We start from the raw sequence: 25,000 nt of genomic DNA, 5'->3' as shown, positions 1-25,000 counted from the left end.
CGGTTTGCCCCGGGTGCGCACCTTGGTGGGCGCCATGGTGCACTCCGAGGTGCCCAAGATTGGTGCGCACCAAGGAGCGCTCCGAAGTGCGCTCCAAGGTGCGCAGGTGCGCGCGAAGTCGAAAGTTGGGTTAATTGTCCGGTTTGCCTCGGGTGCGCACCTTGCGTGCACCTTCGCCAGGGTGGGCGCCTTGGTGCGCACACCTTGGCTGGGCTGCGCACCCGGGCGCGCACACCTTGGCACCCGCGTTTCCTTCATTTTAAATTTTTTTTTTTTACAATCTCTCAAGTGGGAAATTCTATAATCTCAACTTTTTTTGCCTTTTCAGGAAACTTTTGAATGGAGCGCATCATTGGTGCGCTCCGAAGTGTGCTCCAAGGTGCGCACCTCTGGTGTGCTCCAAAGCTCTCTCCAGCTGCGTGCACCTGCCCCGGCCGCGCACCCGGCCCCGCCCAGCTTCGCTCACCTGTCCCGGGCGTCTGGTGCGGAACCTTAGAGTAAGAAACATCACCGTGCACCTTGGCCAACGTGCGCGACTCGACCGAGCGCGCACTGGCCGAGGTGCACACCGATTTCACCTGGGTGCGCGCGCAGCACCTCGGGCGCACCGGGGTGCGCGCACAACGCCCGGGTTGCACCGTGGCCTGTGTGCTCGGGGCGCCTCGGGTGCGCGCTCGGTGTCGCCCCCGCGCGCGCGGTAGTGCGGGCAGCGCACCCCGGCCCGGCCCGGCCCCGACGAGAACGCAAACGGGCAAAAGGTTTATTCAAATAGCATTGCGACGCCCGGCGAAAAACTAAAAAAGGGTGCAACACCGGGACTTCCCGGGAGGTCACCCATCCGAGTACTACTCCGGCCCAAGCGCGCTTAACTGCGGAGTTCTGATGGGATCCGGTGCACTAACGCTGGTATGATCGCACCCGTTATGAGCTTGTCGCAGTGTGTACTTAGCAAACCGCGACCCACGTGCGAATCCACCCCGGCCACCCACCCCCGTCGAGGTGCACACCCTCCCTCGCGAAGTGCGCCCCGTTCGCCAAGTGTGAGCCCTGCCCGGGTGCGCGCACCTTGCTAGGGCGTCGGGTGTGCACCCGGCCCGGCCTACGTGCGTGCACCTGGACGGGGCGTCGTGTGCGTGCAGTGTCCCGTCTGCAACGCGGTGCCCACACACCACCTCGGGCGCAACGACCTGCGCTCACATGTGGGCCGAGTGCACCTTGGTGCATGTTCGGGGCGCCTCGGGTGCACGCTCGATCTTGCCCCGGTGCACCAAGGCGCTCGGTTTGCCCCGGGTGCGCACTTGGTGCAAGGTGGGCACCCAAAATAGGGATCAAGCACCAAAACACAAGTTTCGGGATGCAAAATGGGACCCAAGGACCACAAATGCGTTCCAAGACCCATGATGGGTCCACGAGAACAAAAATGTGTTCCGAGACTTAATAAACAAATATTGGGTTTTAGGAGAAGAAACATGCTCTGATGCCCAAAACGAGAATCGACCCCGAAAAGGCCACAGGCCAAAAGTGGGATGCGAGACAAAAAAAAATGGGACCCGAGGACCAAAATTGGGTTCCCAGGTCGAAGACAGGGCAACCGGACAAGAAACGACCTCTAAGGCTCGAAATGAGTCCCGACGACTAAAACTTGACAAGAAGCACCCATCAGGCACCCAACTCGACACCCATGGGATGCCGACCCACCCGGGCTTCCACCTAGCACACCTTGGCACCCACCCACCCTCGCACCCAACCTCGCACCCAACTTAGCACCTTTGAACCCACATTGGCACTCACCCTGACCCTGGCACCTTGGAACCCACATTGGCACTCACCTTGACCCTGGCACCCACCTTTGCACTCACCTTGGGACCCACCCTGGCTCCCACCTCGGCACCCACCCAGACACCCACCTTGGTTCCTTGGCACCCACCTTGGATCCTTGGCACCCACCCCGACACCCACCTTGGCACGCAACTTGGCTACTTGCCACCCACCTTGGCTCCTTGACGCCCACCCCGACAACCACCCCGTGACCTACCCTGGCTAGGGTTGGTGCACACCCACCCTGGTGCCCACCTTGGCACCCACCCCATGACCCACCTTGGCACGCACCTTAGTACCCACCCCGTTACCCACCCTAGGACCCACCCCGTGACCCACCTTGGCCAGGGTGGGTGCCTTGGTGCGCACAACTTGCCTGGGCTGCACACCAGGGCGGGCTCAAGATGGCACCCGCGTTCCGTTTTTTTCACTATCTTTCAAAACGGAAATTTTAAAATCTCGTTTTTTTTTTTTTTTTGCCTTTTCTGGAAATTAGTGAAGGCAGCGCATCAAAGGTGCGCAATGCTGGTGCGAACCCGGGAGCGCTCCGATGTGTGCTCCAAGGTGCGGCGTGCACGAAGTCCGAGCCCGGCTTGCCCCGGGTGCGCACCTCGCGTGCACCTTCGCCGGGGTGAGCACCTTGGCTGGGTTGCGCGCCCTGGTGCGCACCAAGGAGCGCTCTGAAGTGTGCTCCAAGGTGCGGCGTGCACGAAGTCGGAGCTCGGTTTGCCCCGGGTGTGCACCTCGGGTGCGCACCTCGCGTGCACCTTCGCTGCGGTGGGCACCTTGGCTGGGTTGCGCGCCTTGGTGGGCACCATGCAGTGCACGAAGTCGGAGCCCGGTTTGCCCCGGGCGCGCACCTCCGCCAGGGTGGGCACCTTGGTGCGCACAACTTGCCTGGGCTGCGCACCAGGAAGGGCTCAAGATGGCACCCGCGTTCCGTTTTTTTCACTATCTTTCAGAACGGAAATTTTAAAATATCGTTTTTTTTTGCCTTTTCTGGAAATTAGTGAAGGCAGCGCATCAAAGGTGCGCAACGCTGGTGCGAACCTGGGAGCGCTCCGATGTGTGCTCCAAGGTGCGGCGTGCACGAAGTCGGAGCCCGGTTTGCCCCGGGTGCGCCCTGGTGGGCACCATGGTGCGCACCAAGGAGCGCTCCGAAGTGTGCTCCAAGGTGCGGCCTGCACGAAGTCGGAGCCCGGTTTGCCCCGGGTGTGCACCGCGGGTGGGCACCTTGGTGCGCATGCCTTGCCTGGGCTGCGCACCAGGGCGGGCTCAAGATGGCACCCGCGTTCCGTTTTTTTCACTATCTTTCAAAACGGAAATTTTAAAATCTCATTTTTTTTTGCCTTTTCTGGAAATTAGTGAAGGCAGCGCATCAAAGGTGCGCACCTCGCTGCCCACCACGGTGCGCAACGCCGGTGGGCACCCGGGAGTGCTTCGAAGTGTGCTCCAAGGTGCTGCGTGCACGTTGTCGGAGCCCGGTTTGCCCCGGGTGCGCACCTCGCGTGCACCTTCGTCGGGGTGGGCACCTTGGCTGGGTTTGCCCCGGCTGCGCTCCGAAGCGGGGTTATTGGAGCGCCGCCTCTTTTTTTGTCGGAGCGTTTGGTGGGGTTTCTCGCATTGGCTCTTCCCAGGCCCGGTTGCCACCCTAGCGCGCACGAAGTCGGAAGTAGGGTTAATTGCCCGGGTGCGCACCTTTGCCAGGGTGGGCACCTTACCTGGGCTGTGCACCAGGGCGGGCTCAAGATGGCACCCGCGTTCCGTTTTTTTCACTATCTTTCAAAACGGAAATTTTAAAATCTCCTCTTTTTTTTGCCTTTTCTGGAAATTAGTGAAGGCAGCGCATCAAAGGTGCGCACCTCGCTGCCCACCTTGGTGTGCTCTGAGGTGCGCACCCGGGAGCGCTACGAAGTGTGCTCCAAGGTGCGGCGTGCACGTTGTCGGAGCCCGGTTTGCCCCGGGTGCGCACCTCGCCTGCACCTTGGCCGGGGTGGGCACCCTGGCTGGGTTTGCCCAGGGTGCGCTCCGAAGCGGGGTTACTGGAGCGCCCCCTCTTTTTTTGTCAGAGCGTTTGGTGGGGTTTCTCGCATTGGCTCTTCCCAGGCCCGGTTGTTGGGTGCGCTCCCACCCTGGCGCGCGCGAAGTTGGAAGTTGGGTTAATTGCCCGGGCGCGCACCTTCGCCAGGGTGGGCACCTTGGTGCGCACACCTTGGCTGGGCTGCGCACCAGGGCGGGCTCAAGATGGCACCAGCATTCCCTTTTTCTCACTATCTTTCAAAACGGAAATTTTAAAATCTCGTTTTTTTTTGCCTTTTATGGAAATTAGTGAAGGCATCGCATCAAAGGTGCGCACCTCGCTGCCCACCTTGGTGTGCTCCGAGGTGCCCACCACGGTGCGCTCCGAGGTGCCCACCACGGTGCGCAACGCCGGTGCGAACCCGGGAGCGCCCCGATGTGTGCTCCAAGGTGCGGCGTGCACGAAGCCGGACCCCGGTTTGCCCCGGGTGCGCACCTCGCGTGCACCTTGGTGCGCACACCTTGGCTGGGTTGCGCGGCCTGGTGGGCACCATGGTGCGCACCAAGGAGCGCTCCAAAGTGTGCTCCAAGGTGCGGCGTGCACGAAGTCCTAGCCCGGTTTGCCCCGGGTGCGCACCTTCGCCGCGGTGGGCACCATGGCGTGCACGAAGTCGGAGCCCGGTTTGCCCCGGGTGCGCACCTCGCGTGCACCTTCGCCGGGGTGGGCACCTCGGCTGGGTTGCGCGCCCTGGTGCGCACCAAGGAGCGCTCCGAAGTGTGCTCCAAGGTGCGGCGTGCACGAAGTCGGAGCCCGGTTTGCCCCGGGTGCGCACCTTCGCCGCGGTGGGCACCCTGGTGCGCACCATGGCGTGCACGAAGTCGGAGCCCGGTTTGCCCCGGGTGCGCACCTCGCGTGCACCTTCGGCGGGGTTGCGCGCCCTGGTGCGCACCAAGGAGCGCTCCGAAGTGTGCTCCAAGGTGCGGCGTGCACGAAGTCGGAGCCCGGTTTGCCCCGGGTGCGCACCTCGCGTGCACCTTCGGCGGGGTTGCGCGCCCTGGTGGGCACCATGGTGCGCACCAAGGAGCGCTCCGAAGTGTGCTCCAAGGTGCGGCGTGCACGAAGTCGGAGCCCGGTTTGCCCCGGGTGCGCACCTCGCGTGCACCTTCGCCGCGGTGGGCACCATGGCGTGCACGAAGTCGGAGCCCGGTTTGCCCCGGGTGCGCACCTCGCGTGCACCTTCGCCGGGGTGGGCACCTCGGCTGGGTTGCGCGCCCTGGTGCGCACCAAGGAGCGCTCCGAAGTGTGCTCCAAGGTGCGGCGTGCACGAAGTCGGAGCCCGGTTTGCCCCGGGTGCGCACCTCGCGTGCACCTTCGCCGCGGTGGGCACCATGGCGTGCACGAAGTCGGAGCCCGGTTTGCCCCGGGTGCGCACCCCGCGTGCACCTTCGCCGGGGTGGGCACCTCGGCTGGGTTGCGCGCCCTGGTGCGCACCAAGGAGCGCTCCGAAGTGTGCTCCAAGGTGCGGCGTGCACGAAGTCGGAGCCCGGTTTGCCCCGGGTGCGCACCTCGCGTGCACCTTCGCCGCGGTGGGCACCTTGGCTGGGTTGGGCACCATTGAGCGCTCCGAAGTGTGCTCCAAGGTGCGCACCATGGCCCTCCAAGGTGCGCAGCATGGCGTGCACGAAGTCGGAGCCCGGTTTGCCCCGGGTGCGCACCTCGCGTGCACCTTCGCCAGGGTGGGCACCTCGGTGCGCACACCTTCTCAATGTTTTCTTGCCTTTTCTGGAAATTGGTGAAGGCAGCGCATCAAAGGTGCGCACCTCGGTGTGCTCCGAGGTGCGAACCCGAGAGCGCTCCGAGGTGCCCACGAAGTCGAAAGTCGGGTTAATTGCATTGTTTTCCCCGGGTGCGCTCCGAGGTGCGCAACATCGGTGCGCACCAAGGAGGGCTCCGAAGTGTGCTCCAAGGTGCGCACGATTCGGAGCTCGGTTTGCCCGGGGTGCGCACACCTTGGCTGGGTTGCGCACCCTTTGTGCGCTCCAAGGTGCGCACGAAGTCGGAGCTCGGTTTGCCCCGGGTGCGCACCTTCGCCAGGGTGCGCACCTTGATGCGCACGCCTTGGCTGGGCTGCGCACCTTGGTGGGCGCCATGGTGCGCACCTTTCGTGCGCTCCAAGGTGCGCACGAAGTCGGAGCTCGGTTTGCCCCGGGTGCGCACCTTGGTGGGCGCCATGGTGCACTCCGAGGTGCCCAAGATTGGTGCGCACCAAGGAGCGCTCCGAAGTGCGCTCCAAGGTGCGCAGGTGCGCGCGAAGTCGAAAGTTGGGTTAATTGTCCGGTTTGCCTCGGGTGCGCACCTTGCGTGCACCTTCGCCAGGGTGGGCGCCTTGGTGCGCACACCTTGGCTGGGCTGCGCACCCGGGCGCGCACACCTTGGCACCCGCGTTTCCTTCATTTTAAATTTTTTTTTTTTACAATCTCTCAAGTGGGAAATTCTATAATCTCAACTTTTTTTGCCTTTTCAGGAAACTTTTGAATGGAGCGCATCATTGGTGCGCTCCGAAGTGTGCTCCAAGGTGCGCACCTCTGGTGTGCTCCAAAGCTCTCTCCAGCTGCGTGCACCTGCCCCGGCCGCGCACCCGGCCCCGCCCAGCTTCGCTCACCTGTCCCGGGCGTCTGGTGCGGAACCTTAGAGTAAGAAACATCACCGTGCACCTTGGCCAACGTGCGCGACTCGACCGAGCGCGCACTGGCCGAGGTGCACACCGATTTCACCTGGGTGCGCGCGCAGCACCTCGGGCGCACCGGGGTGCGCGCACAACGCCCGGGTTGCACCGTGGCCTGTGTGCTCGGGGCGCCTCGGGTGCGCGCTCGGTGTCGCCCCCGCGCGCGCGGTAGTGCGGGCAGCGCACCCCGGCCCGGCCCGGCCCCGACGAGAACGCAAACGGGCAAAAGGTTTATTCAAATAGCATTGCGACGCCCGGCGAAAAACTAAGAAAGGGTGCAACACCGGGACTTCCCGGGAGGTCACCCATCCGAGTACTACTCCGGCCCAAGCGCGCTTAACTGCGGAGTTCTGATGGGATCCGGTGCACTAACGCTGGTATGATCGCACCCGTTATGAGCTTGTCGCAGTGTGTACTTAGCAAACCGCGACCCACGTGCGAATCCACCCCGGCCACCCACCCCCGTCGAGGTGCACACCCTCCCTCGCGAAGTGCGCCCCGTTCGCCAAGTGTGAGCCCTGCCCGGGTGCGCGCACCTTGCTAGGGCGTCGGGTGTGCACCCGGCCCGGCCTACGTGCGTGCACCTGGACGGGGCGTCGTGTGCGTGCAGTGTCCCGTCTGCAACGCGGTGCCCACACACCACCTCGGGCGCAACGACCTGCGCTCACATGTGGGCCGAGTGCACCTTGGTGCATGTTCGGGGCGCCTCGGGTGCACGCTCGATCTTGCCCCGGTGCACCAAGGCGCTCGGTTTGCCCCGGGTGCGCACTTGGTGCAAGGTGGGCACCCAAAATAGGGATCAAGCACCAAAACACAAGTTTCGGGATGCAAAATGGGACCCAAGGACCACAAATGCGTTCCAAGACCCATGATGGGTCCACGAGAACAAAAATGTGTTCCGAGACTTAATAAACAAATATTGGGTTTTAGGAGAAGAAACATGCTCTGATGCCCAAAACGAGAATCGACCCCGAAAAGGCCACAGGCCAAAAGTGGGATGCGAGACAAAAAAAAATGGGACCCGAGGACCAAAATTGGGTTCCCAGGTCGAAGACAGGGCAACCGGACAAGAAACGACCTCTAAGGCTCGAAATGAGTCCCGACGACTAAAACTTGACAAGAAGCACCCATCAGGCACCCAACTCGACACCCATGGGATGCCGACCCACCCGGGCTTCCACCTAGCACACCTTGGCACCCACCCACCCTCGCACCCAACCTCGCACCCAACTTAGCACCTTTGAACCCACATTGGCACTCACCCTGACCCTGGCACCTTGGAACCCACATTGGCACTCACCTTGACCCTGGCACCCACCTTTGCACTCACCTTGGGACCCACCCTGGCTCCCACCTCGGCACCCACCCAGACACCCACCTTGGTTCCTTGGCACCCACCTTGGATCCTTGGCACCCACCCCGACACCCACCTTGGCACGCAACTTGGCTACTTGCCACCCACCTTGGCTCCTTGACGCCCACCCCGACAACCACCCCGTGACCTACCCTGGCTAGGGTTGGTGCACACCCACCCTGGTGCCCACCTTGGCACCCACCCCATGACCCACCTTGGCACGCACCTTAGTACCCACCCCGTTACCCACCCTAGGACCCACCCCGTGACCCACCTTGGCCAGGGTGGGTGCCTTGGTGCGCACAACTTGCCTGGGCTGCACACCAGGGCGGGCTCAAGATGGCACCCGCGTTCCGTTTTTTTCACTATCTTTCAAAACGGAAATTTTAAAATCTCGTTTTTTTTTTTTTTTTGCCTTTTCTGGAAATTAGTGAAGGCAGCGCATCAAAGGTGCGCAATGCTGGTGCGAACCCGGGAGCGCTCCGATGTGTGCTCCAAGGTGCGGCGTGCACGAAGTCCGAGCCCGGCTTGCCCCGGGTGCGCACCTCGCGTGCACCTTCGTCGGGGTGAGCACCTTGGCTGGGTTGCGCGCCCTGGTGCGCACCAAGGAGCGCTCTGAAGTGTGCTCCAAGGTGCGGCGTGCACGAAGTCGGAGCTCGGTTTGCCCCGGGTGTGCACCTCGGGTGCGCACCTCGCGTGCACCTTCGCTGCGGTGGGCACCTTGGCTGGGTTGCGCGCCTTGGTGGGCACCATGCAGTGCACGAAGTCGGAGCCCGGTTTGCCCCGGGCGCGCACCTCCGCCAGGGTGGGCACCTTGGTGCGCACAACTTGCCTGGGCTGCGCACCAGGAAGGGCTCAAGATGGCACCCGCGTTCCGTTTTTTTCACTATCTTTCAGAACGGAAATTTTAAAATATCGTTTTTTTTTGCCTTTTCTGGAAATTAGTGAAGGCAGCGCATCAAAGGTGCGCAACGCTGGTGCGAACCTGGGAGCGCTCCGATGTGTGCTCCAAGGTGCGGCGTGCACGAAGTCGGAGCCCGGTTTGCCCCGGGTGCGCCCTGGTGGGCACCATGGTGCGCACCAAGGAGCGCTCCGAAGTGTGCTCCAAGGTGCGGCCTGCACGAAGTCGGAGCCCGGTTTGCCCCGGGTGTGCACCGCGGGTGGGCACCTTGGTGCGCATGCCTTGCCTGGGCTGCGCACCAGGGCGGGCTCAAGATGGCACCCGCGTTCCGTTTTTTTCACTATCTTTCAAAACGGAAATTTTAAAATCTCATTTTTTTTTGCCTTTTCTGGAAATTAGTGAAGGCAGCGCATCAAAGGTGCGCACCTCGCTGCCCACCACGGTGCGCAACGCCGGTGGGCACCCGGGAGTGCTTCGAAGTGTGCTCCAAGGTGCTGCGTGCACGTTGTCGGAGCCCGGTTTGCCCCGGGTGCGCACCTCGCGTGCACCTTCGTCGGGGTGGGCACCTTGGCTGGGTTTGCCCCGGCTGCGCTCCGAAGCGGGGTTATTGGAGCGCCGCCTCTTTTTTTGTCGGAGCGTTTGGTGGGGTTTCTCGCATTGGCTCTTCCCAGGCCCGGTTGCCACCCTGGCGCGCACGAAGTCGGAAGTAGGGTTAATTGCCCGGGTGCGCACCTTTGCCAGGGTGGGCACCTTACCTGGGCTGTGCACCCGGGCGGGCTCAAGATGGCACCCGCGTTCCGTTTTTTTCACTATCTTTCAAAACGGAAATTTTAAAATCTCCTCTTTTTTTTGCCTTTTCTGGAAATTAGTGAAGGCAGCGCATCAAAGGTGCGCACCTCGCTGCCCACCTTGGTGTGCTCTGAGGTGCGCACCCGGGAGCGCTACGAAGTGTGCTCCAAGGTGCGGCGTGCACGTTGTCGGAGCCCGGTTTGCCCCGGGTGCGCACCTCGCCTGCACCTTGGCCGGGGTGGGCACCCTGGCTGGGTTTGCCCAGGGTGCGCTCCGAAGCGGGGTTACTGGAGCGCCCCCTCTTTTTTTGTCAGAGCGTTTGGTGGGGTTTCTCGCATTGGCTCTTCCCAGGCCCGGTTGTTGGGTGCGCTCCCACCCTGGCGCGCGCGAAGTTGGAAGTTGGGTTAATTGCCCGGGCGCGCACCTTCGCCAGGGTGGGCACCTTGGTGCGCACACCTTGGCTGGGCTGCGCACCAGGGCGGGCTCAAGATGGCACCAGCATTCCCTTTTTCTCACTATCTTTCAAAACGGAAATTTTAAAATCTCGTTTTCTTTTGCCTTTTATGGAAATTAGTGAAGGCATCGCATCAAAGGTGCGCACCTCGCTGCCCACCTTGGTGTGCTCCGAGGTGCCCACCACGGTGCGCTCCGAGGTGCCCACCACGGTGCGCAACGCCGGTGCGAACCCGGGAGCGCCCCGATGTGTGCTCCAAGGTGCGGCGTGCACGAAGCCGGACCCCGGTTTGCCCCGGGTGCGCACCTCGCGTGCACCTTGGTGCGCACACCTTGGCTGGGTTGCGCGGCCTGGTGGGCACCATGGTGCGCACCAAGGAGCGCTCCGAAGTGTGCTCCAAGGTGCGGCGTGCACGAAGTCCTAGCCCGGTTTGCCCCGGGTGCGCACCTTCGCCGCGGTGGGCACCATGGCGTGCACGAAGTCGGAGCCCGGTTTGCCCCGGGTGCGCACCTCGCGTGCACCTTCGCCGGGGTGGGCACCTCGGCTGGGTTGCGCGCCCTGGTGCGCACCAAGGAGCGCTCCGAAGTGTGCTCCAAGGTGCGGCGTGCACGAAGTCGGAGCCCGGTTTGCCCCGGGTGCGCACCTTCGCCGCGGTGGGCACCCTGGTGCGCACCATGGCGTGCACGAAGTCGGAGCCCGGTTTGCCCCGGGTGCGCACCTCGCGTGCACCTTCGGCGGGGTTGCGCGCCCTGGTGCGCACCAAGGAGCGCTCCGAAGTGTGCTCCAAGGTGCGGCGTGCACGAAGTCGGAGCCCGGTTTGCCCCGGGTGCGCACCTCGCGTGCACCTTCGGCGGGGTTGCGCGCCCTGGTGGGCACCATGGTGCGCACCAAGGAGCGCTCCGAAGTGTGCTCCAAGGTGCGGCGTGCACGAAGTCGGAGCCCGGTTTGCCCCGGGTGCGCACCTCGCGTGCACCTTCGCCGCGGTGGGCACCATGGCGTGCACGAAGTCGGAGCCCGGTTTGCCCCGGGTGCGCACCTCGCGTGCACCTTCGCCGGGGTGGGCACCTCGGCTGGGTTGCGCGCCCTGGTGCGCACCAAGGAGCGCTCCGAAGTGTGCTCCAAGGTGCGGCGTGCACGAAGTCGGAGCCCGGTTTGCCCCGGGTGCGCACCTCGCGTGCACCTTCGCCGCGGTGGGCACCATGGCGTGCACGAAGTCGGAGCCCGGTTTGCCTCGGGTGCGCACCCCGCGTGCACCTTCGCCGGGGTGGGCACCTCGGCTGGGTTGCGCGCCCTGGTGTGCACCAAGGAGCGCTCCGAAGTGTGCTCCAAGGTGCGGCGTGCACGAAGTCGGAGCCCGGTTTGCCCCGGGTGCGCACCTCGCGTGCACCTTCGCCGCGGTGGGCACCTTGGCTGGGTTGGGCACCATTGAGCGCTCCGAAGTGTGCTCCAAGGTGCGCACCATGGCCCTCCAAGGTGCGCAGCATGGCGTGCACGAAGTCGGAGCCCGGTTTGCCCCGGGTGCGCACCTCGCGTGCACCTTCGCCAGGGTGGGCACCTCGGTGCGCACACCTTCTCAATGTTTTCTTGCCTTTTCTGGAAATTGGTGAAGGCAGCGCATCAAAGGTGCGCACCTCGGTGTGCTCCGAGGTGCGAACCCGAGAGCGCTCCGAGGTGCCCACGAAGTCGAAAGTCGGGTTAATTGCATTGTTTTCCCCGGGTGCGCTCCGAGGTGCGCAACATCGGTGCGCACCAAGGAGGGCTCCGAAGTGTGCTCCAAGGTGCGCACGATTCGGAGCTCGGTTTGCCCGGGGTGCGCACACCTTGGCTGGGTTGCGCACCCTTTGTGCGCTCCAAGGTGCGCACGAAGTCGGAGCTCGGTTTGCCCCGGGTGCGCACCTTCGCCAGGGTGCGCACCTTGATGCGCACGCCTTGGCTGGGCTGCGCACCTTGGTGGGCGCCATGGTGCGCACCTTTCGTGCGCTCCAAGGTGCGCACGAAGTCGGAGCTCGGTTTGCCCCGGGTGCGCACCTTGGTGGGCGCCATGGTGCACTCCGAGGTGCCCAAGATTGGTGCGCAACAAGGAGCGCTCCGAAGTGCGCTCCAAGGTGCGCAGGTGCGCGCGAAGTCGAAAGTTGGGTTAATTGTCCGGTTTGCCTCGGGTGCGCACCTTGCGTGCACCTTCGCCAGGGTGGGCGCCTTGGTGCGCACACCTTGGCTGGGCTGCGCACCCGGGCGCGCACACCTTGGCACCCGCGTTTCCTTCATTTTAAATTTTTTTTTTTTACAATCTCTCAAGTGGGAAATTCTATAATCTCAACTTTTTTTGCCTTTTCAGGAAACTTTTGAATGGAGCGCATCATTGGTGCGCTCCGAAGTGTGCTCCAAGGTGCGCACCTCTGGTGTGCTCCAAAGCTCTCTCCAGCTGCGTGCACCTGCCCCGGCCGCGCACCCGGCCCCGCCCAGCTTCGCTCACCTGTCCCGGGCGTCTGGTGCGGAACCTTAGAGTAAGAAACATCACCGTGCACCTTGGCCAACGTGCGCGACTCGACCGAGCGCGCACTGGCCGAGGTGCACACCGATTTCACCTGGGTGCGCGCGCAGCACCTCGGGCGCACCGGGGTGCGCGCACAACGCCCGGGTTGCACCGTGGCCTGTGTGCTCGGGGCGCCTCGGGTGCGCGCTCGGTGTCGCCCCCGCGCGCGCGGTAGTGCGGGCAGCGCACCCCGGCCCGGCCCGGCCCCGACGAGAACGCAAACGGGCAAAAGGTTTATTCAAATAGCATTGCGACGCCCGGCGAAAAACTAAGAAAGGGTGCAACACCGGGACTTCCCGGGAGGTCACCCATCCTAGTACTACTCCGGCCCAAGCGCGCTTAACTGCGGAGTTCTGATGGGATCCGGTGCACTAACGCTGGTATGATCGCACCCGTTATGAGCTTGTCGCAGTGTGTACTTAGCAAACCGCGACCCACGTGCGAATCCACCCCGGCCACCCACCCCCGTCGAGGTGCACACCCTCCCTCGCGAAGTGCGCCCCGTTCGCCAAGTGTGAGCCCTGCCCGGGTGCGCGCACCTTGCTAGGGCGTCGGGTGTGCACCCGGCCCGGCCTACGTGCGTGCACCTGGACGGGGCGTCGTGTGCGTGCAGTGTCCCGTCTGCAACGCGGTGCCCACACACCACCTCGGGCGCAACGACCTGCGCTCACATGTGGGCCGAGTGCACCTTGGTGCATGTTCGGGGCGCCTCGGGTGCACGCTCGATCTTGCCCCGGTGCACCAAGGCGCTCGGTTTGCCCCGGGTGCGCACTTGGTGCAAGGTGGGCACCCAAAATAGGGATCAAGCACCAAAACACAAGTTTCGGGATGCAAAATGGGACCCAAGGACCACAAATGCGTTCCAAGACCCATGATGGGTCCACGAGAACAAAAATGTGTTCCGAGACTTAATAAACAAATATTGGGTTTTAGGAGAAGAAACATGCTCTGATGCCCAAAACGAGAATCGACCCCGAAAAGGCCACAGGCCAAAAGTGGGATGCGAGACAAAAAAAAATGGGACCCGAGGACCAAAATTGGGTTCCCAGGTCGAAGACAGGGCAACCGGACAAGAAACGACCTCTAAGGCTCGAAATGAGTCCCGACGACTAAAACTTGACAAGAAGCACCCATCAGGCACCCAACTCGACACCCATGGGATGCCGACCCACCCGGGCTTCCACCTAGCACACCTTGGCACCCACCCACCCTCGCACCCAACCTCGCACCCAACTTAGCACCTTTGAACCCACATTGGCACTCACCCTGACCCTGGCACCTTGGAACCCACATTGGCACTCACCTTGACCCTGGCACCCACCTTTGCACTCACCTTGGGACCCACCCTGGCTCCCACCTCGGCACCCACCCAGACACCCACCTTGGTTCCTTGGCACCCACCTTGGATCCTTGGCACCCACCCCGACACCCACCTTGGCACGCAACTTGGCTACTTGCCACCCACCTTGGCTCCTTGACGCCCACCCCGACAACCACCCCGTGACCTACCCTGGCTAGGGTTGGTGCACACCCACCCTGGTGCCCACCTTGGCACCCACCCCATGACCCACCTTGGCACGCACCTTAGTACCCACCCTGTTACCCACCCTAGGACCCACCCCGTGACCCACCTTGGCCAGGGTGGGTGCACCCACCCTGGTGCCCACCTTGGCACCCACCCATCCTAGCACCCAGCCTGTGACCGGGCTTGGAACCCAACCTTGCACCCGTCTTGGCCAGTGTGGGTGCGCACCCATCCTGGCACCCACGTTGTGACACACCCTTTAACCCACGCACCCTAGCAGCCACGTTGGCACCCACCTTGGAACACAACCTAGCAACTTGGCACCCACCCCGTGACCCACCTTGGCATCCACCATAGCAGTCGCCCACTTGGCACCCACCTTGGAACCCAAGTTGGCACCCACCTCGGCACCCACCTTGACACTTGTGGACCCACCTTGCCACTCACCCTAGCATCGACCCATCCTAGCACCCACCCTGGCACCTTTGCACCCTAGCACTCACCCATCCTAGCACCTAACCTGTGACCCACCTTGACACTCACCCTCGCACCCACCTTGGAACCCAACCTAGCACCCACCCACCCTGACACCAACCCTAGCACCTACCCACCCTTGCACCCACCCTGTGACCCATCTTGGCACCCACCCATCCTACCACTCAACCTATCACCCACCTTCTCACCCACCTTGGCATCCACCTTAGCACCCACCCACACTGGCACCTTGGCACCCACCTCGGGCAAGGTGGGTGCACACCCACCCTGACACCCAATTTAGAACCAACCGAGCATGTTACCCACCTTGGCACCCACATTGCAGCCCACCCTAGTACCCACCCTATGACCCACATTGGCATCCACACCCTAGCACCCAGGCACCTCGACACCCGCCTTGACACGCACCCTAGCACTAAACCTGTGACCCACCTTGGAACTCACCCTAGAACCCACCCACCCTGTGAACCACCTTGGCATCCACCTTAGCACCCACCCACCTTGGCACCCACTCTAGCACTCACCCATCCTAACACCCAACTTGTTACCCACCTTGGCACCCGCCCTCGCGTCCACCTTGAAACCCACCCTAGCACCCACCCACGCAGGAGCCCACCTTGGCACCCAACCTAACACCCACGCATCCTGGCACCCAACTTGTGACCCACCTTGGAACCCACCCTAGTACCCACCTTTGAACCCACTATATCACCAACCCACCTTGGCACCCACCCTATGACCCTCTTTGGAATCCACCCTAGCACGCACCCACCCTGGCACCCACCATGGAGCGCACCCTAGCACCCACCCACCTCGGCACGCACCTCAACACCCACCTTGGTGTGCGCACTGCGCCAACCTCTCAAAGACCCTATGTGGTGCGCTCCAAAGTGTACACCTTTGGTGCGCTCCAAGGTGCGCACCTTTGGTGCACACCGAGGTGCACACCAAAGTGTGCACCGAGGTGAGCACCAAAGTGCACTCCAAGGTGCACACCAAGGCGTGCACCTTTGGTGCGGTCAATGCAAACGAATTCGGAAGTTGGGGTCGATGTCCTAATCGCTGCTGCAGACTACACGTATGAGAATCGGACAAATAGCTTTATATAGGGGAGGTGTTGCGTTTGATGGGTCGACTCCCCTGGTTGTGTGCACTGCACCAACTTCAAAGACCCTGTCTTGTTTAAGAAGTCAAAAGTTGGGGTGGATGTCCTAATCATTGCTGCAGTCTACGCATGTATGAGAATCAGACAAATAGCTTATATAGGGGAGGTGTTGCATTCGGTGGGTTGACTCCCCTGGTTGTGCGCACTGCGCCAACCTCAAAGACCCCGCATAGCAGAAGAAGTCGGAAGTCGGATTTTGGTGAGCACCAAGGCGTGCACCTTTGGTGCGGTCAACGCAGACGAATTCAGAAGTTGGGGTGGATGTCCTAATCGTTGTTGCAGGCTACACATGTATGAGAATCAGACAAATAGCTTATATAGGGGAGGTGTTGGGTTTGATGGGTCAACTCCCTTGGTTGTGCGCATTACGCCAACCTCAAAGACCTTGTTTTCGTTAAGAAGTCAAAAGTTGGGGTCAATGTCCTAATGGCTCCTGTAGGCTACACATGTATGAGAATCGGACAAATAGCTTATATAGGGGAGGTGTTGGGTTTGATGGGTCGACTCCCCTGGTTGTGCGCATTACGTCAACCTCAAAGACCTTGTTTTCGTTAAGAAGTCAAAAGTTGGGGTCGATGTCCTAATTGCTCCTGTAGACTACACATGTATGAGAATCAGACAAATAGCTTATATAGGGGAGGTGTTGGGTTTGATGGGTTGACTCCCCTAGTTGTTCGCATTACACCAACCTCAAAGACCTTGTTTTCGTTTAGAAGCCGAAAGTTGGGGTCGATGTCCTAATTGCTCCTGCAGGCTACGCATGTATGAGAATCAGACAAATAGCTTATATAGGGGAGGTGTTGGGTTTGATGGGTCGACTCCCCTGGTTGTGCGCATTGCGCCAACCTCAAAGACCCTGCATTGCGGATGAAGTCGAAAGTCAGAGTTTGGTGTGCTACAAGGTGTGGTCGAAGGTGCTCACCTAGGTGTGCACCTTTGGAGCGCAGGAAAAGTGCCCTCCAAAAGTGCGCACCTTTGGAGTGCACAAAAGTGCCCTCCAAAAGTGCGCACCTTTGGAGCGCACAAAAGTGCCCTCCAAAAAGTGCCCTCCAAAAGTGCGCACCTTTGGAGCGCACAAAAGTGCCCTCCAAAAAGTGCCCTCCAAAAGTGCGCACCTTTGGAGTGCAGAAAAGTGCCCTCCAAAAAGTGCCCTCCAAAAGTGTGCACCTTTGGAGTGCACAAAAGTGCCCTCCAAAAGTGCGCACCTTTGGAGCGCAGAAAAGTGCCCTCCAAAAAGTGCCCTCCAAAAGTGCGCACCTTTGGAGCGCAGAAAAGTGCCCTCCAAAAAGTGCCCTCCAAAAGTGCGCACCTTTGGAGCGCAGAAAAGTGCCCTCCAAAAAGTGCCCTCCAAAAGTGCGCACCTTTGGAGCGCAGAAAAGTGCCCTCCAAAAAGTGCCCTCCAAAAGTGCGCACCTTTGGAGCGCACAAAAGTGCCCTCCAAAAAGTGCCCTCCAAAAGTGCGCACCTTTGGAGCGCACAAAAGTGCCCTCCAAAAGTGCGCACCTTTGGAGCGCACAAAAGTGCCCTCCAAAAGTGCGCACTTTTGGTGCGCACCAAGGCGCTGGTTCGGTCGTTGCAGGCGAGTTCGGAAGTTGGGGTCGATGTCCTGAGCGGAGGTGCAAACTACACAGGTGTCGGAATCGGACAAATAGCTTATATAGGGGAGGTGTATGCTTCGATGGGTCGACTCCCCAGGTTGAGCGCACCGCGCCAACCTCAAAGACCCTACGGTATGGATGAAGTCGGAAGTTGGGTCCGATGACCGATTCGATTAGTAGGTATGCTCATGAGGTCGGAATTTGGGTCCGATGACCTGCCATGTGCAGGAAGGCGAATGTTGGCACTGTGCGTTGCAAGGTGCACACCAAGGTGCTGGTGCGGTCTTTTTAGTCGAGTTCGGAAGTTGGGGTCGATGTCCTGATCGGAGGTGCAAGCTACACAGGTGTGGGAATCGGACAAATAGCTTATATAGGGGAGGTGTATGCTTCGTTGGGTCGACTCCCCGGGTTGAGCGCACCGCGCCAACCTCAAAGACCCTACGGTATGGATGAAGTCGGAAGTTGGGTCCGATGACCGATTCGATATGTAGGCATACTCGCGAGGTCGGAATTTGGGTCCGATGACCTGCCATGTGCAGGAAGGCGAATGTTGGCACTGTGCGTTGCAAGGTGCGCACCAAGGCGCTGGTTCGGTCGTTGCAGGCGAGTTCGGAAGTTGGGGTCGATGTCCTGATCGGAGGTGCAAACTACACAGGTGTGGGAATCGGACAAATAGCTTATATAGGGGAGGTGTATGCTTCGTTGGGTCGACTCCCCGGGTTGAGCGCACCGCGCCAACCTCAAAGACCCTACGGTATGGATGAAGTCGGAAGTTGTGTCCGATGACCGATTCGATATGTAGGCATACTCGCGAGGTCGGAATTTGGGTCCGATGACCTGCCATGTGCAGGAAGGCGAATGTTGGGACTGTGCGTCGCAAGGTGCGCACCAAGGCGCTGGTGCCGTCGTTGCAGTCGAGTTCGGAAGTTGGGGTCGATGTCCTGGTCAGAGGTGCAAACTACACAGGTGTGGGAATCGGACAAATAGCTTATATAGGGGAGGTGTATGCTTCGATGGGTCGACTCCCCGGGTTGAGCGCACCGCGCCAACCTCAAAGACCCTACAGTATGGATGAAGTCGGAAGTTGGGTCCGATGACCGATTCGATACGTAGGCATATTGGCGAGGTCTGAATTTGTGTCCGATGACCTGCCATGCGCAGGAAGGCGGAATTTGGGTCCGATGACCGAGTTGATGGCGTGCCATGCGCAGAAAGGCGGAATTTGGGTCCGATGACCGAGTTGATGTTGATGGCCCGCCATGCACAGGAAGGCGGAATTTGGGTCCGATGACCGATTTGAAGGCGTGCCATGCGCAGAAAGGCGGAGTTTGGGTCCGATGACCGAGTTGATATTGATGGCCCGCCATGCGCAGGAAGGCGGAATTTGGGTCCGATGACCTGACATACGCATGGAGTCCGACTCGGGGGCCGATGTTCGATTCGATGACTTGCATTGTGGGTAAAGTCGGAAGTTGTGGTCTTTGACCCGATTCGATGACCAGACTTCGGCTGCTTGAGAATCGGACAAATAACTTATATAGGGGAGGTAGTGTTCTCGAGCATCCTCCCCCCGTGCCCGTTTATGTCGATTGATGCTGGTGCTCGACTGGTTGGAGCGCTCGGATGCAAAAATCTTGCACCAGGATTTATCGATTGTGATGGACACGGCAAGTCTCCTGATTGCTATGCAGGAGCTCATCGTGAATCTCTATGCGGCCTTGGTATGGACTCGACCTGCGGAATGGTTCGGCAATGGTAGTCGCTCCAACACGTCCTTGCAATGGCCACAGAGGTGATTCGACTAGAGCTCCAGTCTAGCTTTTGGGTTGCTTGGCGGACTGGTATAGCCGCGATCGAGTTCCGGCCATGAACGTTTTAGATAGCTCTTGGGCTTTCTGGGACGGAAGTCGGAAGTTTGGGCTGTTGTCCGATTTGATGACCATTCTTCGGATGTGTGAGAATCGGACAAATAACTTATATAGGGGACTGTGTTGTCTCACGCAGCCCCCTCCGTGCCCCTCTATCTCGACCGATGTTGGTGCTTGAAAGGGTTGGGATCGCTCGGATTTATAAACGTGCACCACCATTTGTCGAGTGTGAGGGACGCGGCAGGTCTCCTAAATGCTATACGGGCGCTCTCTGAGAATCTCTATCCGGCCTCGACACAGACTAGTCTTGCTGAATGGTTTGGCACTGGTAGTCGATCCAACACGTCGTTGTTGTGGCCGCCTAGGCGATTCGATTCGAGCCCCCGTCTAGCTTTTGGGTTGCTTGGCGGATTTTGCCCTATCCGCAAGTGAGCTCGGTCCCTAAACGTTCGAGAAACCCGATTGCTATGCGCCGACTCTCTTTCTTGCGAGCCTCCATCTAGCTTTTGGGTCTCTACGGAACGGAAGTCGGAATCTGGGACCGTTGTTTGATTCGACGAGGCAGACTACGGTTGTGCGAGAATCGGACAAATAACTTATATAGGGGAGGTGTTGACTGGAGCATTCTCCCCCGTGCCCCTCTAACTCGACCAATGCTGGCGCTCGAACGGTGGTAGCGCTCGGATTTTCGTTGAGCGCCAGCATTGGTCGATTTAGAGGGGCATGCGAGATTCCCGAATGCTATGCGAGGGCTCTAACGGAAATGTCTATTGGTTTCGGTATGGATGCAATTGCGAGTGGTTCGGCAAAGGTAGTCGTTCCGATGCGTCCATGTCGTGGCCAAATCGATAATTCGATTTGAGCCCTCGTATAGCATTTGGGTCTCTCGATGTGATTCCGCATTCCAGTCCCTTTGGGCACTGCTTGAGCCGCATCCCAGGGGGTTCCCTTCCCAATAATCTGCCTCGCAACCCGATTGCTATGCGGTGAGGCTCCTCGGCCGCCTCGGAACTATCTGTGTATCAGACGCATCGCGGGATAAGGGGTTGGCAACGGTAGTCGCCCCAAGCGCGTCCGATGCTTGGACCATTCCGAGGCGGCCCTGAAGCCTCTTCCGTCTAGCCGTTGGGTCCTTCTCGCCGCATCCCTTGCCTCGCACCCCGATTGCTATGCGGTGAGGCTCCTCGGCCGCCTTGGAACTATCTGTGTATCAGACGCATCGCGGGATAAGGGGTTGTCACTGGTAGTCGCCCCAAGCGCGTCCGATGCTTGGACCATTCCGAGGCGGCCCTGAAGCCTCTTCCGTCTAGCCGTTGGGTCCTTCTCGCCGCATCCCTCGACTCGCACCCCGATTGCTATGCGGTGAGGCTCCTCGGCCGCCTTGGAACTATCTGTGTATCGGACGCGTCGCGGGATAAGGGGTTGTCACTGGTAGTCGCCCCAAGCGCGTCCGATGCTTGGACCATTCCGAGGCGGCCCTGAAGCCTCTTCCGTCTAGCCGTTGGGTCCTTCTCGCCGCATCCCTCGCCTCGCACCCCGATTGCTATGCGGTGAGGCTCCTCGGCCGCCTTGGAACTATCTGTGTATCGGACGCGTCGCGGGATAAGGGGTTGTCACTGGTAGTCGCCCCAAGCGCGTGCGATGCATGGACCATTCCCAGGCGGCCCTGAAGCCTCTTCCGTCTAGCCGTTGGGTCCTTCTCGCCGCATCCCTCGCCTCGCACCCCGATTGCTATGCGGTGAGGCTCCTCGGCCGCCTTGGAACTATCTGTGTATCGGACGCGTCGCGGGATAAGGGGTTGTCACTGGTAGTCGCCCCAAGCGCGTCCGATGCTTGGACCATTCCGAGGCGGCCCTGAAGCCTCTTCCGTCTAGCCGTTGGGTCCTTCTCGCCGCATCCCTCGCCTCGCACCCCGATTGCTATGCGGTGAGGCTCCTCGGCCGCCTTGGAACTATCTGTGTATCGGACGCGTCGCGGGATAAGGGGTTGTCACTGGTAGTCGCCCCAAGCGCGTCCGATGCTTGGACCATTCCGAGGCGGCCCTGAAGCCTCTTCCGTCTAGCCGTTGGGTCCTTCTCGCCGCATCCCTCGCCTCGCACCCCGATTGCTATGCGGTGAGGCTCCTCGGCCGCCTTGGAACTATCTGTGTATCGGACGCGTCGCGGGATAAGGGGTTGTCACTGGTAGTCGCCCCAAGCGCGTCCGATGCTTGGACCATTCCGAGGCGGCCCTGAAGCCTCTTCCGTCTAGCCGTTGGGTCCTTCTCGCCGCATCCCTCGCCTCGCACCCCGATTGCTATGCGGTGAGGCTCCTCGGCCGCCTTGGAACTATCTGTGTATCGGACGCATCGCGGGATAAGGGGTTGTCACTGGTAGTCGCCCCAAGCGCGTCCGATGCTTGGACCATTCTGAGGCGGCCCTGAAGCCTCTTCCGTCTAGCCGTTGGGTCCTTCTCGCCGCATCCCTCGCCTCGCACCCCGATTGCTATGCGGTGAGGCTCCTCGGCCGCCTTGGAACTATCTGTGTATCGGACGCGTCGCGGGATAAGGGGTTGTCACTGGTAGTCGCCCCAAGCGCGTCCGATGCTTGGACCATTCCGAGGCGGCCCTGAAGCCTCTTCCGTCTAGCCGTTGGGTCCTTCTCGCCGCATCCCTCGCCTCGCACCCCGATTGCTATGCGGTGAGGCTCCTCGGCCGCCTTGGAACTATCTGTGTATCGGACGCGTCGCGGGATAAGGGGTTGTCACTGGTAGTCGCCCCAAGCGCGTCCGATGCTTGGACCATTCCGAGGCGGACCTGAAGCCTCTTCCGTCTAGCCGTTGGGTCCTTCTCGCCGCATCCCTCGCCTCGCACCCCGATTGCTATGCGGTGAGGCTCCTCGGCCGCCTTGGAACTATCTGTGTATCGGACGCGTCGCGGGATAAGGGGTTGTCACTGGTAGTCGCCCCAAGCGCGTCCGATGCTTGGACCATTCCGAGGCGGCCCTGAAGCCTCTTCCGTCTAGCCGTTGGGTCCTTCTTGCCGCATCCCTCGCCTCGCACCCCGATTGCTATGCGGTGAGGCTCCTCGGCCGCCTTGGAACTATCTGTGTATCGGACGCGTCACGGGATAAGGGGTTGTCACTGGTAGTCGCCCCAAGCGCGTCCGATGCTTGGACCATTCCGAGGCGGCCCTGAAGCCTCTTCCGTCTAGCCGTTGGGTCCTTCTCGCCGCATCCCTCGCCTCGCACCCCGATTGCTATGCGGTGAGGCTCCTCGGCCGCCTTGGAACTATCTGTGTATCGGACGCATCGCGGGATAAGGGGTTGTCACTGGTAGTCGCCCCAAGCGCGTCCGATGCTTGGACCATTCCGAGGCGGCCCTGAAGCCTCTTCCGTCTAGCCGTTGGGTCCTTCTCGCCGCATCCCTCGCCTCGCACCCCGATTGCTATGCGGTGAGGCTCCTCGGCCGCCTTGGAACTATCTGTGTATCGGACGCGTCGCGGGATAAGGGGTTGTCACTGGTAGTCGCCCCAAGCGCGTCCGATGCTTGGACCATTCCGAGGCGGACCTGAAGCCTCTTCCGTCTAGCCGTTGGGTCCTTCTCGCCGCATCCCTCGCCTCGCACCCCGATTGCTATGCGGTGAGGCTCCTCGGCCGCCTTGGAACTATCTGTGTATCGGACGCGTCGCGGGATAAGGGGTTGTCACTGGTAGTCGCCCCAAGCGCGTCCGATGCTTGGACCATTCCGAGGCGGCCCTGAAGCCTCTTCCGTCTAGCCGTTGGGTCCTTCTCGCCGCATCCCTCGCCTCGCACCCCGATTGCTATGCGGTGAGGCTCCTCGGCCGCCTTGGAACTATCTGTGTATCGGACGCGTCGCGGGATAAGGGGTTGTCACTGGTAGTCGCCCCAAGCGCGTCCGATGCTTGGACCATTCCGAGGCGGACCTGAAGCCTCTTCCCTCTAGCCGTTGGGGCTTTCTCGCCGCATCCCTCGCCTCGCACCCCGATTGCTATTCGGTGAGGCTCCTCGGCCGCCTTGGAACTATCTGTGTATCGGACGCATCGCGGGATAAGGGGTTGGCAGTGGTAGTCGCCCCAAGCGCGTCCGATGCTTGGACCATTCCGAGGCGGCCCTGCAGCCTCTTCCGTCTAGCCGTTGGGGCCATCTCGCTGCATCCCCCACCTCGCACCACGATTGCTATGCGGTGAGGCTCCTTGGCCGCCTCGGAACTATCTGTGTATCGGACGCATCGCGGGATAAGGGGTTGTCACTGGTAGTCGCCCCAAGCGCGTCCGATGCTTGGACTATTCCGAGGCGGCCCTGCAGCCTCTTCCGTCTAGCCGTTGGGGCCATCTCGCCGCATCCCCCAGCTCCTCGGCCGCCTCGGAACTATCTGTGTATCGGACGCATCGCGGGATAAGGGGTTGGCAGTGGTAGTCGCCCCAAGCGCGTTCGATGCTTGGACTATTCCGAGGCGGCCCCGCAGCCTCTTCCGTCTACCCTTTGGGGCCATCTCGCCGCATCCCTCGCCTCGCACCCCGATTGCTATGCGGTGAGGCTCCTCGGCCGCCTGGGAACTATCTTCGTATCGGATGCATCGCGGGATAAGGGGTTGTCACTGGTAGTCGCCCCAAGCGCGTCCGATGCTTGGACTATTCCGAGGCGGCCCTGTGGCCTCTTCCGTCTAGCCGTTGGGGCCATCTCGCCGCATCCCTCACCTCGCACCCCCATTGCTATGCGGTGAGGCTCCTCGGCCGCCTTGGAACTGTCTTCGTATCGGAAGCATCGCGGGATAAGGGGTTGTCACTGGTAGTCGCCCCAAGCGCGTCCGATGCTTGGACTATTCCGAGGCGGCCCTGCAGCCTCTTCCGTCTAGCCGTTGGGGCCATCTCGCCGCATCCCCCACCTCGCACCCGGATTGCTATGCGGTGAGGCTCCTCGGCCGCCTTGGAACTATCTTCGTATCGGACGCATCGCGGGATAAGGGGTTGTCACTGGTAGTCGCCCCAAGCGCGTCCGATGCTTGGACTATTCCGACGCGGCCCTGTGGCCTCTTCCGTCTAGCCGTTGGGGCCATCTCGCCGCATCCCCCACCTCGCACCCCGATTGCTATGCGGTGAGGCTCCTCGGCCGCCTTGGAACCATCTTCGTATCGGACGCATCGCGGGATGAGGGGTTGTCACTGGTAGTCGCCCCAAGCGCGTCCGATGCTTGGACCATTCCGAGGCGGCCCTGAAGCCTCTTCCGTCTAGCCGTTGGGGCCTTCCCGCCCCATCCCTCGCCTCGCACCCCCGATTGCTATGCGGTGAGGCTCCTCGGCCGCCTTGGAACCATCTGTGTATCGGACGCATCGCGGGATAAGGGGTTGGCACTGGTAGTCGCCCCAAGCGCGTCCGATGCTTGGAGCATTCCGAGGTGGCCCTGAAGCCTCTTCCGTCTAGCCGTTGGGGCCTTCCCGCCCCATCCCTCGCCTCGCACCCCGATTGATATGCGGTGAGGCTCCTCGGCCGCCTTGGAACTATCTGTGTATCGGACGCATCGCGGGATAAGGGGTTGGCACTGGTAGTCGTCCCAATCGCGTCCGATGCTTGGACCATTCCGAGGCGGCCCTGCAGCCTCTTCCGTTTAGCCGTCGGGGCCTTCCCGCCGCATCCCTCGCCTCGCATCCCGATTCCTATGCGGTGAGTCTTCTCGGCCGCCGCGGAACTATACCTGTTATTGCTACTGCATCCTTCGGCTGGTAACCTCCTCTGCCGCCTTGGAACGTTCTCTTTGTC

The 25,000-nt window shown here is 61.3% G+C and overlaps 3 non-coding genes across 3 annotated transcripts; all 3 read right to left on the bottom strand.

The window, feature by feature from the left end:
- Nucleotides 1-801: 801 nt before the first annotated feature.
- LOC131863000 (5S ribosomal RNA) lies at nt 802-920 on the bottom strand. Its single transcript, XR_009361935.1, has one exon. It is a non-coding gene; the product is annotated as a 5S ribosomal RNA (ribosomal RNA).
- A 5,915-nt stretch (nt 921-6,835) lies between these two features.
- On the bottom strand, nt 6,836-6,954 carry LOC131863105 (5S ribosomal RNA). Its single transcript, XR_009362040.1, has one exon. It is a non-coding gene; the product is annotated as a 5S ribosomal RNA (ribosomal RNA).
- A 5,915-nt stretch (nt 6,955-12,869) lies between these two features.
- LOC131863038 (5S ribosomal RNA) lies at nt 12,870-12,988 on the bottom strand. The gene has a single exon (XR_009361973.1). It is a non-coding gene; the product is annotated as a 5S ribosomal RNA (ribosomal RNA).
- Nucleotides 12,989-25,000: the final 12,012 nt, after the last annotated feature.

This window comes from Cryptomeria japonica, unplaced genomic scaffold (genome assembly GCF_030272615.1).
Source record: "Cryptomeria japonica unplaced genomic scaffold, Sugi_1.0 HiC_scaffold_55, whole genome shotgun sequence".
NCBI classification, from domain to species: Eukaryota; Viridiplantae; Streptophyta; class Pinopsida; order Cupressales; family Cupressaceae; genus Cryptomeria; species Cryptomeria japonica.
This window is presented reverse-complemented; position numbering and strand designations above follow the sequence as displayed.